Genomic DNA, 18,853 nt, shown 5'->3' with positions numbered 1-18,853 from the left:
CAGCAATAAAAAATACCGTATTTTCCGGACAATAAGCCGCTACTTTTTTCCTTGATTTTGAACCGTGCGGCTAATACAAGAGTGCAGCTTTTCGGTGGATTTTTCTTTCACCGGTAGGGGGCGCTCTATAGTTGAGGAAATACGCTAAATAAATCAAAAGATTTCTGTTCTGTTCTGTTTTAATGAGCAAATTTGCTGCCGTTTTAAAAGGCACTGATTGAACAATCTGTTGATGTACCTTTATGTGCATTCACAGTATAAAATCCTTTTGTACATGCAATAAACGACTCGTTTTTTTCAACGTAGAAAACTTCGGCTTATATTCTGGTGCGGCTTGTATATCGGTTTTTATTTATTTATTTATTTTTTGGGTCGGGTTGCAGCGGCTTATATACGGGTGCACTTTAGTCCGAAAAACATGGTAAATTGATACATTCATATTTTTTGGGGATTATTTAGGGAACAAGAGACACAGTTTAAGAATGTTGCATGTTTGCTTCTGGATGTTATATGTAATAATCTACAAGCCATGTCAGAAAACCTTCAGGACCGGCGACCCGAAGTTACATTTCATATTCAAGCAACGAGTTTTCACCCTCAATGTGGGTCAGATGATCAACCAGCACGTCCACAAAGCGATCCGGCGAAGTTTTCTCTGTTAGTTGCGCGAGAAGTGACGCGAATTGTGCCTTGCATACTGCAACCAGATATTATTTCTACATTTTTTTCATTCATCAACGAGCAACGAAGCGAGTTGTGGTGCTCGATTGGAAAAAGAGTTTCAAAGTCACTTCAGTAACGCGACAGTTTGCTGATCCAGTTAACTTTAATCATCGCTGGAGGGCCAATTTGTCCAATCCATTTGATGTGCAAAAGTATGATTCACGCCTTATTTTGAAGCTGCGGTTCAAGAAATGACACGGGTTTGGCCTTCAGTGATGATATCTTTTCATGGGGCCCGAAATCTCAGTTGGCGCCGCTCTACGCACACCTCAGAGTCTAAGTGCCATCGATTCCAAGATGTGAGTTTATACTGTAAATGTTGCCATATGGAGAGCAGGAAACATACAGATGCCCGACTACAACACACACACACACACACACACACACGCATATACGCACACACGCCGTCTCACACAGTCAATGATGTAAAGATAGCATTTTTAAAATTTAAGCGTGAACTCTAACGATTGTGTATAATACATCCTGCGATATTATAAATACTATATTATGTTTTTCATTCAAAAAAGAGAAGAGATAGGCTTATGGAAACTCTAAAGAGAGTCTAGACGACTCCTTAATGATCTCATAATTGCCGACACACACATGGCTGATGCGATCCATTAATCATGACGCAGTTCAGGTTTTCCGGCTTTTTACTCGCGGTGATTTCTGTTGCTATAGTGAGCCCTCAATAATTCGGCGATAGTAATGATGATGAATTGAATCGTTTGGTGCTCAGAATGAAAAGGTGGGTGCTTTTAAATATGGTGGTAAAAACGACGAATCACAACATCAAATAAAATGTTCAAATTCAAACTGTGTTCAAAATCGCTCAGACCTGGGAGGACATGTCTTCTCAGATTTGGAATTATGTTTGTGTGAGCTTACAATATTGATTTACTGTATTTCCACAAAATAGACGTTAGCTTAATACATACGTTAGCATGCTAGCACGCTAACAAATAGGTGAGCATGTTGTTAAAAAAGGCAGCAGGAGCAGAACTGAATTTGATTGTACTCGATTGAAATTTTGAAAGCACCAACTTGTCAAAGTCAGTCTGTCCTAAAGTCCAAATCTTTTGTAAAGTTCGTTTAATTGTTTTCCCCCATACCTTAACACAACAGAACACATAAAGACATAATACATTATTTTTACGGACTTGTGATCTATCACATGGAAAGTTTTAGACACTATTCCAAATCTTCTTACTTTGGCCCACGATGTATGACGTGAGGTTTCCGTCTTACCGTCTAATCAATTAAACTCAACAAAACTTCATTTCATTAACTCTTTGGATTTCCACCTTTTCAATTTCCAAACATCCTCTTTGTTTCAATTCACAATTTCGAGATATCATGTACTTCATTTTATGACGGTTTAACGATAACTGATCAACATTACAGCAACTTTTTATAAGAGCTGCTGCAAATCTCCCGCAATCCAGATGTCATCTGCAAAAGCAGCTTCAAAAATATTAGACACGTTCCAAATATCATGAATGTCTAAAATAAAATGCGCAGGCCCGCAAGTAGACCCCTGCGGTACACCAAATGTCCTTTTGAAGCACATTGAGTCATGGCAACCGACTGAACTCTTTCCTTTTACTGATATAACTTTGCAAGCAGATGAGCGCAACTTTTTCTTCCACCAAACTGCTCCATTTTCCCCACCAAAACGTCATCGTCGTGGTGAATTGTGTCAAAAGCCTTCACAGTCGGTGGGAGAGCGGGCGACCGGCTGTGTCTTTCCACCTCAACATTGAGTGACTTTTTTTGCACCTGTCCGTGCTGCAACACACCTGATTCAAATGATCAGGATCGTTAGCGAACTTTGCTGATGATCGCATCATTTGAATCAGCTGTTGCAGGCCGGACGCCAAACCGGGAGGAGCAAGATTTCAGGACCCTTGCGACCTTGCGACCTCTCTCTCGCTCCACATTTGTGACGGTGCATCCTTAAAATCGTGACTACAAATGTTCAATGTTTGAATAATAATTGACTGAGTCATGTGACCTTGACGGTTTAAACTTAGATGACCAATCTGTTCTGTCATAAAACAGACGTCATTATTTAAACGAAAAAGAAATCAGCCTCAATTTAAACAACAAAAAAAAAGAGATTGAATCAAAATACGCCTATAAATTGAGAGCAACAAATTCATCGACTTTCAGTCCCGACGGCGCTCGGTCACGACTTTATTTGGGCTTCCAGACCGAATATGAAGTGTCATCTGTTCGTGTGAAAAATGTTTCCAACTGCAAATCCAAACAGAGCGTATTGCCTCCTTACAGAGACGATCAGAATCCAACTGATTGGAAGTGATTGATTTCTTTGTGGTTACCGAGCGGAGCAGACGCAGCGTTTACAATTCTTGTTCCAGCAGCAGTCTGTTCAATAAACAACGTGACACTCTGATTTATCGCTGTCGTTCTTCATCGTTTGTAAATAGGACCGCTTCCTTTTTTTTCTATCTGCGGATCGCTCTTCTGCAAATAGTTACACTTTACAACGAGGATAGATCAAATGATCAAGTAGTCAGAAAAAAACAAAACCAAACGAAAAAGCAGCACTTGGAGACGTCACATTTTGGCGATCTTAAAGTACAACAGTGAAGGGATCGCACTCTTTCCTTTGCAGAGAATTTAATTCAACAAAAGTCCAGTCAGTATCCTCGAGCAAAATCGTTAGCGGGAAGAACAGGAAGCCAAGTTGGAATTTGATACAAAAAATACAGAAAGGAACCACTGGTCAGTAGGTCGAATCGATTCAAGTTGAACAGTTCCTAAATTGGTGGCTCGGCTAAAATATCCAGAATAAAATCATCTGATCGTGATCCCAATGCCATTTTTTGCGTGCTAGAGGACCCAAAAGCAGGGAGGCACAACCTGCTGAACAAAACAATTTATTAACCATTAAACAAGTGGCAATAAAGTCATCACACTTGCTCAGCATTTACTTTTTTTTTTTTTAACTTTTGCTGCAAATATTCAATGTTACGTAACAGGAAACAAAAACCTGACGAAAGTCACCAAACCCAAATTTGGTGGCGTATAAAAGCGATTCGACGATTCTATGACTTATGCTATATCCTCAATCCCTTTTTTTTTTTTTTTGGGTGGCTTGCTTCACTCCATGTTGCACATAAACATGAAGAGTGTGTGTCTCGTCTTTGGTGGCCCCGTCCGTCCGTCCGTCCATTGAGTCATGTTTCATGTTTGATGTGCAGTCATTATCAAAATGACATTAGCCAATTGTATCGTGCTGTATAGGCCTACTGTATTCCGTCTGTGTGTGTTCTTCTGTCTCATCTTACGTCCGACATAATTAACCGTCTGACCTCGTGGCAGAGGACAGCGCCATCATTCCTAATAAAGCCTCATGACCTCACAATCGCCATTGTGTGTGCGCGCATTGACTGACAAGCGGAGCCACCAAATCGGTGTGGCTTTTACAGCATATGTTGAGAACAAGTGAGTGGATGGCCTCAGAGAGGGGGCGGGGCTTGCCAAACATTTAACTCGTTCACTACCAGCTGGGTTAAAAAAAAAAGGATCGTTGACGTCTTTAAATGAGTTAATGGAAGGTCATTCCAGTGAGAAGGACCGGCAACAGACAAGTCGCCCCCCCCCCCCGAGGCTCCGGCAGAATTTGGTCCGCAGACCCGAGGTAGCGGGCAGCTGCGCAGGGGTGGAGGAGCTCGGAGAGGCACGCCGGGGGCGGGATTATTTCAAATTTGAGCCGCAGCAGCGTTTTGGACCAGTTAGAGGCGCTTGAGGGAGGACTGGCTGACTCCAAAATAATGTGCATTCCTGTAATCTTGCCTCGGGTAGAAGTGACTGTTTTTAAATGCTGGCAGTCATGGAACCGGAATAAGAAAACGTTGCTTGAAATTTTATATTTGAGTTTTTCTCTTGATGAGTTACAGTGAATAATAAAAAATAAAAAAAGACAAGCTGTAAATAATGAGCATCACTGGAAACGTTCGTTCATCAATTTGAGTTGATGAGGTCAACTCCCGCTGACCTTATTATTCACTCCGCTAAAGTTTGACAACTCAAGTACTGACTATCTTTAGACTCGCTTCTGTGACTGTGTGTGTGTGTGTGTGTGTGTGTGTCGGGGTGTGTGTGCATGTGCTGTCTCCAGAATGGCTTCAGGCATGTTGTTGCTTACCTCATTAGGGCCATGAAAGAAACGCCAGACCACCACCACACACACACGTACACACTGCCGACTATTGTGCTGTATGGAGCCCCCCCCTGAGTGATTAGTGGCCCGGTCGCGTATGTCTTCGCCAAAGACCCAAAATGTGACTGGGAAGCCATTGACACGGTGACAAGCCTCATGTCAAGTGCGTTCATCTTTGTCTTGCTCTTCCACAGCGCTTGGAGCTAAAGGGATCATTTTTCTTCGTTAGTGTTGGTCATTAACATGTAGCCCGCAGACATCAAATACCGGCTCGACAACGTCTCACGGGAAATTTACGACAGACGGGCGTACAAATCATGTCAACCTAATCATTTGTTGAATTGGATTCAAGATCCAAAGAAAAAAAAAGAAAAAACTGACGGAAGCTGTTCCTCAAGAGCAAAAAAATTTCGCCAAGGCCCAACGGCATGAGTATGAAGTGTTTTCATCATTAATAGCTTCAAAGTGTGTCAACATGAGCATCGGGATTCAAATATAAGTCCTCCTTCGCCTGCCACAAATCTTCTCCAAATTGGACTTTTTCCAAAGATGTTGGCTGACTTTCATGCTGGACCGACTGGGAACATTTCTTGCCGACACGCTGCTTATATCGAGGAAAGGCGGATGTCATTGACGACAGCATGTTACAAGGGAAGAGTGGGCGTGGATCCCGAAAATTGGCCCCTCCCCAGAGACACGCCTACCAAGCAGATTTGAAACCGCAAGCGATCATTTACGGAGCGGGACTTTGGAATCGAGCATCCGCGAGAGAAATCAAGATCAACCGACGGGTGGCTCGTAAGCGGACCAAGCAGGAAGACGAGCTTCGAGTAACCGTGGCAACAACGCAAGGCGGCCCGAGTCGGTTGCTTCGCAAATTGTGTCGAGACTTTCTTCAAATTCCGTTTGGCCACTCCGTCACCGGCCTTGCCTCCAAACCATCCCGTTGCGTCGGCAACGGCCCGAAATGGACCCGGAATCGAAACGCAAACGTTGCCTTCGGGTCGCTGGTGCGCATCGCAGATGATTGGAGGGATCCACGCTGAACAGGTCGCAAGCGAATCGCAGGCTGCTAAATAAAATATGCTTGAATACAAAAAGGAGAGGAATTCGATGAGGTACGAGAGAACAATGAAAGCGGTGCGGCCACGAAGAGTCACTTTTTAAGTCCTGGATGGACTGTTTTCGCTTTACGGCAGTCACTAAACACAGGATGTGTGTGTGTGTGTTCAACACCACTGAGGTCAGGGTCTTAAGGAGAAAAAAATAGATCTCCCCCATCCCTAGGTAATAGTTTAAAGATGCAGACACACACACACACACACACACACGCGCACAAGCATAAAAGAGCGGTAGTAGTTGGAGTGTTATTATTGTAATTGTGCTGCCAGTTTGTCTGTGTGTCACCCTCAAGCAGCCCCAAAATCTGATTGGACAACAAAGTGTTTGAAGAGCCAATTAAAGCACCAAAATAGCTCGTCCTAATGTCAGCCGCTATTAGCGAGGAGCTTTGCTAAAGGTTCACTTTGGGAAATGTACAATTTTCCAGTTACCGTATTTTTCTCGACATGAAGTAAACAACTCATTTTTGAGAACAGAAAACTGCGGCTTATAGTCTGGTAAGGCTTGAATATAGTTTTTTTTTTGGTTGTTGTTGTTTTCCCAAAAAAGAGTTGCTGCGGCTTATATGCGGGTGCGCTTAGTCCAGAAAATACGGTAAATATGATCTGTAAAGGAGACACGTCTAATCTGCTGAAAAAAAACCACGAGCAGTCCAACGACGAGGAAATTCAAATATGGGGAGAACTGAATAAGGAGAGCGGAGGCCTCCAAGTGCACTTGAGCCAAGAGTCAGAACACACTTGACAAGTCTCCCCGTCCAACACTGAATTGCAACTACAACGGGGTGAACAACAAGCTGCGGCCGTCATTAGAGTGCGCTTGAACAACGTGAAGCAGTATTTTGAGCATTTCCATATTTTCATACCGAAAAGTCAAATGTCGAAAACGACGGAGTTAAGTTCAATGCACTCCTATCCAGTAACACTCACACCAACACACCGAGTTGACTTCAGAGTGGCTAATAAGCCGTTTTTTTGTTGTTTTTTTTTTTTTTTTTACGAGGATCAGGTCACTGTTGCCAATGATCTTGAGTGGAGGAGACAGAAGGCCAATAGAAGCCCACCCAGCTTTTATATCCTTTCGGGATCCTCCACCAGCAACTTGACACGTGCGCGCACGCGCACACACACACGCACGCATGTGCACGCGCACAGTATGAGGTATAGTTTTGAGCAGCGGCGGGCCGTGCATTTCCACGTCGGGTCCTTCGGTGAAGTCGTACTTCATCCGACCCGCATAATACACCACCACGGCTGGACAAATAAACAGAAACACGCTTACAGAGTACTGAGCGAGACGTTACGACGTTCGGGTGTGTTGATTCCGCACGGCGCTGCCCCTCTCACGAGTGAGGATCCAATCCCAAAACGCGTTCAACACTTTCAACGTAAGGCCAGCGAGAAGGCTCGCTGTAACCAGCTTGTGATCTGATTGGCTATCGCAACTTTCTATCAACTGTAAACACCCCTCACACAAACAGCGCAGACACCCGCACAATTGTGCCTGAAGGGCTCGGACGAATAGTGCGAGCTACTGGTATATATATATATGTGTGTATGTATAGAGAGAGAGAGAGAGAGAGACTGTCACTGTTCTGCGGTTCTTCTGGTACCTATTGAATAATTTGTGTTTATGTGTTTTCATTTGTGTTGTAATTGCCCACAAATTTATATGACACCATATGGAAAGCGCTTTGTTACAGCTCCAGCAGTTGCGAAATGCACTAAATCAATAAATAAAGTTGTATTGCATGAAGTATTCGCCGTTTCCATTTCATTGCCATTTTTTTTTTCCAATTCCTTTCTTGCCACCACTGTGCAGGAAATCAGATTTGATGTGGCAAACCTGAGGAGCACAGTTGGTGTTGGTGCTTTCCATACTTTGCCCACGTGTGCCGTAAATCTTTACGTTCATCCGTGAGGTCAGCGGGTCACGAAAGAAATGAGCGGCAAACAACTCGTTCTGGTGCTCATCTGACTACCAAAATGTTTTTTTTTTGCTTACTTGGCCATTGTTGTTCTGTGCAATTTTTGTTGATATCGCTGGCAACAAAATGAATCAGGTTCGGGGAGTTTAGATGATGACGTCATTGTGTGTCCGTCATCCTCCAAACACTTCATCGTGAGGGACAAGCACGGACCGCAAAGCGCAAGAGAGAATTAGACGGTCGCGTAAAGTCCAGATACGTTCGAGGCCAAATTGGAGAAGCGCCGGTACGCCACACTCGAGCGTCACGGACGACTCAAAGCACAGCGTGAGGGAAAAAACGTTGAGTTTGGTTGAAGAAAGAAGAAAAGTTGCTCTCAAAATGGGAAAGCAAAAATACGACTCGGCAGAGAGCCGACTTGGAATTGGAAGTTGCCGACCACGAACAGTCGCGGACATTTTCGACATGGATTGTATCCGTTTTTTTGAAGACGCTGGTCCGACTCGGCCGCGGTTCTGATGACCAGCTTCAAACTGCCAAGCTGGAGAACGACGTCGGCAGATTCCAGAACACAGGACGGGATAGACTCCAGCACGTTCCAACCAAGACGGGCAATGCCAAGAGACGGACGGCGTCACCCAAATGAATCCCCCCCCCAAAAAAAATTAATAAAAAATCAATTGCATCATGAGAGAAAAACCACCCGCTCACGTCTCAGCTATTGTTTTACTTGAAAAATTGAAATTTCATTCATTCTCATTTGGAAGTGTTTCCCTCGCTGGCAGCCATTTCTGTTTTTTTTAATTTTTTTTGCCTTCTTTAAAACGCACGTCTTCGCCCCACCCCCCACAGAGCACGTTTGTGAGCGTGGAAAAGCGACGGGTTATTCACATATTCTCAACATTCCAACCCATATAGCTGCCACACAACTCATCAACTCCACTCCGCGTTTGTGTGTGTGTGTGTGTGTGTGTGTGTGCGTGATTTGTGCATTACTAGTTGCTAGTTTCCTGCTGAGGGAAGGAGATAAAACCACTGCTTTCATCTCAATGTGTTTCTTTATAGGCTCAAATGTGTGAGCGTGTGCGCGTAGGTGACCGTGTGTGTGTGTGTGTGTGTGTGATATTTGTGTGTCGTTTGTGCACACGTGAAGGTAAAAAAAAAAAGGGGTGTGTGCGCACTGTGCTGGTGTGCTGTAGAACTAACGGAGTGAATCATTTGAGTGTGGAGAACAAATCCAGGAAGCGATAAGTTGTGGCGAAGCAAATCATAAATGGGCTCGTTTATTCTTCTCGTTTCATTTTGTTAATTGCGTAGCGTATTTATCGACAATATTTGGTAAAAGGAGTTGGGTGAAGCATACATTTCTCGAGGCCTTCCCCATCTCGCATCTTGCAGGCCAACACGGGCGTCCAAACTTTTTCCATCGAAAACTTGCATATTTACTTGAAGAAAGAAATCAAACGTGAAAGAGTTTATCAAAGTTGCTCCCTCCGCGATGGCACCGTCGGTTAAAATGGACCGCAGGATTCTCGTCAATTCGGGAGACAAATGAAAACTTTTACCGACATTCCGTCACGATCGTCCGCAGCCTGAGCTTGGGTTTCGATACTTCATTTTGCATTTTTCAATTTAAATTTTTTTGCGTTCACAATTACTTAGAAGGATCGGGAACCATGTTGGGGGGGTTGCGAAGGCGTAATAGAGGCGTAATTCCCCCTAAAATAAACATTTGATGTAAATAAACTTAAAGATGAGAAGAATAATTTTTTAAAAAGTCAACTTCTACTTTGTGGTTTTTCACCTTGACTGTATTATCTTAAATTCTGACACAGCTTTGTTGACAGGGAAAACGGTGGGAGGTTGTTGAAATGCGCTTCTTGCATAAATTAGAGAGAGAGAGAGAATCGTTCTTTTAAATGTCCTTGCTTTAGGGCAAAGGTGAATCTATTTGCACCGCGGACGTAACCTCGAAATAGACCACACCAAAATAATCAGCCATTGACAAGGGGAGTGCCAGTGCAAGTGTGTGTGCGTGTGTGTGCGTGCGTGTGCGTGTGTGCGCGTGAGTGCGTGCGTGCGCGTGAGTTTCTTTACACGTCAGGATCTACACTTTGTGACCTCGGCACAAGCCAGGGTCAAAGAGCAAGAACTTTGCGTCTGTCTGTTTTCACATCAGAACCCAAAACGGCCCAAATGAGTCGACCCAAACACTGCAGGTCGCTGCGCCTCATTCCAATTTCATGCCCGAAGCCGACATTTTGCACTCCCAAATCACGTGTCCATGTGAAGGGGGGGTGGGAGGCACGGAGTTCTTTTCGACTTTGCATTTTCTCCCCGTGCCGGTGCGGGTTTTCTCCGGGTATTCTGCTTCGCTCCCACCTTCCAGACGCATGCATGGGCGGCGAATTGAAGAGTCCAAATTGATGATTGGTGCGAATGTGAGAAAGATCGGTTGAATGTTTATTTGGGCCCCGTGATTGGCTGGCAAACAGTTCCGGGTGGACGCCGCCACTTGCCCAATCTGTGACCCCGAAAATGCATGGATGGATGTTAGGCGTCGCACAGACCAGTTGACGAGTCATCGAGTGCATGTGTGTGCGTGAAAAAAAAATTGCGGACAATGAGTTTCAAGTTTTGGTTTGCCACCCCAAGCATAAAAGTTGACTTCCACCACTGGGAGAAAAAAGGAAGCATGCTAACATTGCGGCTCGAGCAACCAGCTGCACGCCATTATCCCCCCCCCCCCCCCCCCAGTTAAATTTGGATAATCTTTCAAACTTTTTCCTTTTTACATTTCTATTTGAAAATAGCAAAACGCCTCTGCACTGATTTTGGCCGCTCCAATCTCGTGTGGCGTCTCTCCAGATCTCCTGACTTGTCCCTCCAGTCCTTCGGTTAATTGGAGACTCTAAATTTCCAGTAGCTGTGAATGTGAGTGTTAACAATTGTGAAAAGTGTCTCGGCCCTGCGCTTGACCAATCGCGGGCTGAGGCCTTTTTTCCACGCACCGGGTAAGAAAGACCAACGCACGATGTCCGACTCGACTGAAGGCCTCCGTGCGAAATGCACGGTTCGCCACTGGATGCTGGGAAACGGAAGCAGGAAGTAGTTCTGGTTCGACGAAACCGAAGACGCTCGCTCGCCCGGGCCGCTCATATGTTGCGCAACGTCCAATTGAATGGTGAGGTCGTTTGCTTCTCAAAAAAAAAAAAAATAATAATCCGATACGATCTCGTCCATTCGACTTGTACTGGACTTGATATCAATCCAGTGAATCCCATCGTGACATTCCCACCGAATGCGGCAAAGAGAGAGAGAGAGGAACATGTGGTTTCTGAAGACAACGATTTAATGGTGTCAGACTGGAGCCAAAGAAAATGATCAGTCACACACACACACACACACACACACACCTCATTCCTCTATTTCTGTCTCTTTTTCTGTGCAGTCTAAACAAGTGTGTTATCTTTGGTCCTTATTAGATAATGGATGACAACAGGTCACATGACCCGCCCTAACAAGAGCGACATCTTAATGGCACCTCAAAACGCGGCTTCCGGAGGTCACATGCGTGATGGCGGCAACTGCGGATTATTCTTCCGTAACATACTCTGTGTTATTTTTCGGTTTGTAGTTTGATTGAACCTGCCTTTCGAAGGTTGTTGAAGAACATGAAAAAAATTTTTGTTGCAAAACATGAATTAATCCACCATCGCGATCAACCACGAGAGTTGCTTTAAGATCAGCATCCATTTTCCAGAACTATTTTGGGGATGAGTTGCACAATTCATGAAAGTATTCTAATGAATAATTAAAATAAATCCATGAACAGAACAAACAATGTCCAAAGAAAAAAAAGAATACCGTAAATCAGATTCTGGCACTCCCTCAAGCGTTCCATGCATTCCACTCCGAATAATTGCCATTGCATTTCCTTCTGAAGGATTCACACAATACTCAACTAATGTTAAAAAAAAAAAAGAAAAAACTGGTTGATAACAATTTGCAGGTTTTTTTTTTTCTCACTGATTGTGCCACACACAGAACGACATAAGCACACACTCTCAGTGCCGTGGCTGGCGCCAGCGATTATGCTGTTAAACCAAATCAGTTTCCTGTGTTTGGTTTGATGAAGGCCATCATTCTCATGGATCTAAAACAGGTAAATGTGCCCCCCACCAACCTTTAGCCTTATTATTACCTTTACCCACCCCCAACAAATTCCTACGACCCTCCGGAATGCTTCCACACATTTCTGTGTGTGCATGCGTGTGTGAGTGTGGACATATATACACATATATATATACACATATATATATATATATGGAACCTTTTCCTTCCAATGTGATGAAATTGCGATTGTGATCCTTTTGATTTTGGTTTCGTATTTAGTTTGAGCTTTTCCCTGTGTTCCTTTTTGTGACTCGTTTGTTGATCGTGTCCACCCGTGCTCGTCATCGCCAGTCGCTTTTGTCGTCCAATCAGCTCCTCCCGCCCCCGATGTCTCGTCCAGGTGTCCGTCATTCTCTCGTCTCTTTGTTTGTGTTCCGTGCCATGCGTCCGTTCAGTCTCTGGCAGGTCCTCTTGAGTCGCGGTTGGGTTATTTTTTTTTTCGTTCCTTTGATCCTTGTTGTTTCGGACTTGTGTTAGTTTTGTACTTTTTGATAAGCTGTCCCGTCCCGCCTCGCTTCCCTGCGTTTGCATTCTCCTTCAAGAACAAATGATCCGGTAACCTTTCTGTCGGCTTGATTTCAAATTCTGGGATTCCAAATGCTGCCGCTGTTTTTGGATCCGTCCGTATATATTTGCAAATAGTCACACGATCCGTCACAGTCGAGCCGTTTCTCCTCCTGATCGTGACGCGCCGGACGAAGCGGCTCAGGCATCTGGTGACGATGTCGCCCGGGCGCCTCTCGGGTGACGACCCACCACGATGCGGGGACGACCCGTAACACGCTGGAGAGATTCTGTCCCCGGGCCGCCTTGGGAACATTCGGGATCTCTCGGCAGACCTGGACGAAGTGGCTGGGGAGAGGAAAGTCGAACTCTGAGCATCTCCCGCTTTCGACAAGGAAGCGTAGATTTGGTTGTTCCGTTCCAAAACTTTACGGTCGTTGGATAAATTCTGAGCTTTATCCCGCCCATCGGACGCTCGGCGTCTTTGGGGGTTCGTGGTGCCGTGGGCCGGCCCGTACGCTCGGCTTCTGCCTTATGATTGGATGTCTGTCTGAGGCCGACTCCCTCTTTGATGGGGTGTAAAATAAACGAATCGGCGATCATGTCGTATAAACCCCCCTTGCAGCGTTTTCAATTTTTCATTCAGCTGATTTGGACTTTACCGATGCCCGGTGACTTTGTTATTGTTAAAAACAACTTTTTTCTGTCACTTTGCGGTTTCTTTCCTGGATGAGCGGCGGCAGCTGCGGAGCCTTCCTCCAAACAACCCCCCCCCGTCATGAGCACTCACACTCACCGCCGGTCACACGGTAGCCTCATGTAGCAACTTCACTGGCTTGCAAACTCGATGGAATTATAACGGTAGACGACAGGTTAGCACGATGGCCTCACAGTTCAGAGGTTGTGGGTTCGATTCCGGCACCGGCCTTCCTGTGTGGAGTTTCCATGTTGTCCCCGTGCCTGCGTGGCTTTTCTCCGGGTACTCCGGTTTCCTCCCACATTCCAAAAACATGCACGGTAGGTTGATTGCACGCTTCTAAATTCTCCCGAGATGCGATTGTGAGCGCGAGTGGTTGTTCGTCTTCGCCTGCGATTGGCTGGCGACCAGTTCGGGGTGTCCTGGGATAGGCTCCAGCATTCCCGCGACCCTTGTGAGGAAAAGCGGTACACAAAATGGATGGATGAAGGATTGATCTCATGAATATCCGCTCACCATCAAACAAACGCCCTTTTTCAGATTCACACGTTGGAGAAACAGAAATTGGACAGGACGCGCGTGTCATGAACCAAACTGGGATTTTGCAAACAGTCAATTTGTTATCTAACAGACAGTCTGAAAAAAATTAAAAATTGTTTTCTTATTGTTTTGGAAGATGTGCATATGCACATGCGTGTGCGTGTGCGTGTGTGTGTGTGTGTGTGTGTGTGTGTGTGTGTATGGGAGTGAGAAACAGAGAAAGAAAAGTGAGACAGCTGGACTGTGTCAAGACTGACGAGAGACATTCCTGTTAGTGTAGCATAACCTTCTACTGCTTTGCTGATAACACTGGCACCTCTCTCTGTCACGCACACACACACACACACACACACACACACACACACACCCTCTTATATCTCCTGCACTGCACAACCACTGCTAATGCCATGGGAACCAGACTGTGGGTCCAACTATGTGTTCAATTATTCCACTGTGCACTTACTAATACACACCCACACACCCCGACACGCGCACACGCACACACGCAGTGCTTGTGTAATGACCTCACCGTGGAAAGAGTTTGCTAAGATAGCATTTCGTATCTTTTGTACTCACTCGCTAACATGCTTGTGTGCCCACAAGTGCGCACACACAAACACAAATTAGCGATTAAATTTGGGTTAAAAAAAAATATGAGTTTTGTGTTTTGGAATGTGGATAATTAGTTGAGAATGTATGTGGTGCGGTCGGTGTTGATTTTTGGGTTGCCTATTATTATTATTATTTCTTTTCAAACGACACGTTGCATCTTGCCCGTTTTCAAGCATCAGTCTACGAAAATGCACATATGGTGACAAATCAATACAGGTTGGAGTAGGAAGGATTTGTCCCGTCATGGAAACTCGACAATTAGGCCTTTCTATTTCATCAAAAGGATTTTGCAACAATGTTTGATGCTTTTTGAACATTTGAACTCATTTACGACCATTTGGGCTTTGGGCAGCGGTTGGCCGCACTAATTTTGCTTGACTGCCCTCCAGAACCAGGTAACCGCTTGTCTTTTCGACAGCTTTCCGCAATTTCAGACTCATTCCAGGGAAGAGATTTTTATTTGTTCCACATCCCGAAATTCTGCGTTTCGTGCTGGAGCGATGTGATGCACCTGCATGCAATTAGCTTGTTGGGGAGAGGCTGCGGCTACGCTACTTTTGTTCTCGCAATGTTCTGCATGCCTCAGGAATTCCGTCTTTTACTCGCGTCTCCATCTTGTTCCAATGCTTTGCTGTCACAACTTCACTTTTAATTGATAAAAATGCGGCATTTTATATGTAATAGCACGTCCATATACCGACTTTCATCCAAATACAACAATGATCAAGAATTACATTTTGAAATGAATTTTTTGCTTCGCCAACACTTAGCCAACGTTGACCCTCCTGCCGTCTACAAGTGGGCAAAAACCGGGCCCATATCGGGTCAAGCTTTCCATCTCACGACGACCGAGAAAGGTGCAACCATGCGAGGACGTCTTCCGGCCCAGAGTGTCAAGAAAATGGAAACGCCCAGAAAGATTTTCACTCATGAAGTATTTGCGATATCCAGACGCCTCTTTTTCCCTTTCGACTTTGACACAAAAGTTTTTGTGTGGCGAAGAAACGCTTTCTCGGGACATTTCGCTCTTGTCTGGAGTGGCGCCATTGCCTCGTCCAAACCACCTGTGTCGACTTGCAAACGTTTCATTTGCTCGGTAAGGGGAGAGAGGAGGCAAAAGTGCGGAGGATTCTGTCCACCGCCATTTTTTTACGATCGGTTTGTTCAACATGGCAACTTTTGTTTCCATTTATTGTCCAGTTGCAAGTGTCGTTCATCCATCCATCATCTGAAGCGCTTCCACGCTGGATGTCACAAAGAGTTTTTGTACACGTCCCCTTTAAGGTTTTGTCTGGTGTAGTCGTCCAAAGTTTGCAATTCTTCCAAGTTGTGCCAAAAATGAAGAGCAGATGACTTTTGAGGCCACACATGTCACGATGGCTTTTGTTGATTTGGGTTTTGGACTCTGGGTTCATGTTTTGCTTTGTGTTGCTTTGCATCTTCTGTCTCGTCCGCCTGTGTTCGTGTTGACCAATCGGAGCCCTCCAACTCTCAGGTGTTCCTTGTTGTCTCGTCAATTTGTTTGTATTTAGTTCCCTTGTTCCGGGTCATCGTCCATGTCAGTTGCCAAACGTCGTGTTTCGTGTCTTTTATTTTTAGTTCTTACAAGTTCCTTGTTTGAGATAAAGACGGCCTTTATTTGCCGTGTTACAGCAGCGACGATATTAGTTCAAGATATCTGCACCTGAAGCTGACAATGCTTCATGTATTGAACAAAAAGATGCCGCAAAAGGCCACAATTCCATTCTCACGTTTGGCCACGCAACTCAATCGCATTTTGGGGAGACAAGTTGAAGGATTAGAGCTTTGTGTTTTCATTCGGCTGCTTTTTTTAATTTATATTTATTTATACGTGCACTGGTTTCCTTGGGAACCGTTGATCTTATCACCCGGACAAAAAAGATTTGTGACGTTATTAGAGAGTTGAGGTGCGTTACTGAAAATGTTGATTATTGCTCCAATAACACGTCAAGACGGGGGCGGTATCGTTCCATGTTGATACGTTTCAATCGTTAATTTTAATTGAGCCATATCACTTTTTTGTCATGTTTCCTTTAGGCGAGGCACTTTTTATTCACAGCGCATATTTCATACGCAGCAAAAGACGTGCGTCGTCATTTGTCGCCAATGATTTGTTGAGCTCTATTTTTTAAGCGCGTTAATAAAGTTTTCCAATTATTCCAAGAAAAATGGCCAACGAACGGTTCGTATCGATTGACCAAGTAACCAAATCATTTTTTTTCGGCAGCAGGCAGACACTCATTGCTCTTATTTTGTCTGTTGAGCTCATGCATTTTATGTGTGCTTTGTGTGAGTCCACTAACATGTTCAAAAGGCCTCCTGCTCGGAATATAGCCCTTGGCAAGGAGACAAATAGGAGAGAGATACGAGAGACGTCCCGAAAGAGGAGCAGTGCTGACCAGATGCCTCAATGATGATGTCCAGACGAGGTTCTGGACCGTCCTTAATTCAGTTAACGGACACCAATGGGCCCGCGGGTGTGTACTTTGGTGTGTCGTGCCGTGTGTGTTTGTTGTGTTCCGATTGGCTCTGGCCCGAGAAACAAAAGGTTAACTGAATTTGGTCAACAAGTAATTGCCGCATCCCATTTGACTGCTTTTGTGTTTCTGCATGAGCGCATGTGAAATTGTTTACGTTCAAGCCATTAAATGTACTCTGACAGATGTTCGTCCGACGGCCTTTAAGATATTCCAAGGAAGCCGAGCTTAAAAGAAAAACTTTCCCCCAAAAATATACAAACAAAACAATATGGTGATGATTTGCTTATTTTTTATTTTCTTTTTAAGAGTCGTGCAGTTAACGAAAACCTTAAAACGGGGTTTCTTACTCAAATCATCCACTTTGGAAGACCTTCGGAAGATTATTTAACAACTGCGTTGAATCGCTTGGAAAATTGTGGCAACGCAAGTGAAACACAAAGACGGCCAAATTATTGAACTCCAGACTTACTTTGGTGATTCTAAACGATATTGAAGCAGGGAGGTCAAAAATCAAATGAAACTTTTTTTTTTTAAGCTATAAAAATATTCATGCCTAATTTGTGTTTAGTACATCCAGCTGAAAACGAAAGACTTTGGTCGCACAAGATTTATTGTGCGAGCAGTTCAGGTAAGTACGCCATTAAAACAGAACAGTTACTAAGCTGACCCGAAACATTTCGGTGTCGGTGGGGGTGTGCGTGCGTGCGCGTGTGTGTGTGTGTGTGTGTGTGTGTGCGCACCTTTCTCATGTTGTAAAACCACGGTGGTGGTCAACCAGGTGCTGTTGCCTCTTTGAATGTCTTTTTGTTTGTTAGACAAGTTCAAAGATCCAATGTGCAAAACTTAACTTCATCACAACAGTCCACTCCTTTTTTTTGGATTGGACCTGTTGAAATATCGATGCCACGTGTGTATTAAATTAGCCAAGAGAAGAAGTTACTCACCAAATTATTATTTTTTTTTTACTTGACTACACACACTTGAATTTCTAATTACGAATGATGACTTATTACTTGACGTCGCTTTTGTACACTTTTGGACTGGCAGTGAGTGGACGTTGGTGCATTAACTGGGAATCAAACCTCTGCCAGTCGTTCATGCAAAAGGTAGCAGATTATGTGCCAAATTATATTTTTGTCTTTAAAATCCCTCAAAACAGTCCAAAAACAACAGTTGGGACAATTACGAACACGAAACCCACCATCGACTGACATTAATGCCCACTTCATAATCAACGGTACCAGTCTGAGTCGAACTCGACCGAGTCAGTAGACGCGCATTCACGGGTCGTTCCATCGCGTTTTCTTACATCGCTTGCAGGCCACCAATCTTGGAAGGGGTTTATTCTGCCCCCTGTTGGTCAAAGTGGGCATTGCACACACACGCTCAAATCGAATAATTCGCAGCGTCGTCATATCGTGTCAAAACCTTCCGAAAGACGTGAACAAGAGTCAGCATATTATTATTAGACAACAAATTCAAAATGGGGTTTTATTTATTGATTTATTGATTTATTGATTTATAGCAGGCACCAGCCAATTGAGTTTTTTGTGGCCTGGTTGCTGACAGTAGAAACAAAGAAAGTCCTTAGCGATTCCAGGTGGGTGTGGGGCTGAGTTGGAGCTACCTGGTAACCTCTGGCTGGGCTCTCTCCAGGTTGGTCTATGCGGAGGTTGGGGAGTAGCTGGTCGGTGTGTGTTGCCGGGTCGTGTAGGAGGTCCTCCTCTGCGGGCGTTGAGGTACTGCAGGGCCAGCTTGGCAGCGCGGAGTCCCTCGGTTGGCTCACGCTCCTTCAACCAGGTCCTCACCTCTGCTGGAAGAACACAAAGTAGCTGCTCCAAAATTAGACTATCATGACATAT

The sequence above is a fragment of the Idiotropiscis lumnitzeri genome, chromosome 6 (genome assembly GCF_059441095.1).
Source record: "Idiotropiscis lumnitzeri isolate Australia: NSW breed Sydney's pygmy pipehorse chromosome 6, RoL_Ilum_1.0, whole genome shotgun sequence".
Classification (NCBI taxonomy): domain Eukaryota; kingdom Metazoa; phylum Chordata; class Actinopteri; order Syngnathiformes; family Syngnathidae; genus Idiotropiscis; species Idiotropiscis lumnitzeri.
Note: the sequence above shows the minus strand (reverse complement) of the source record.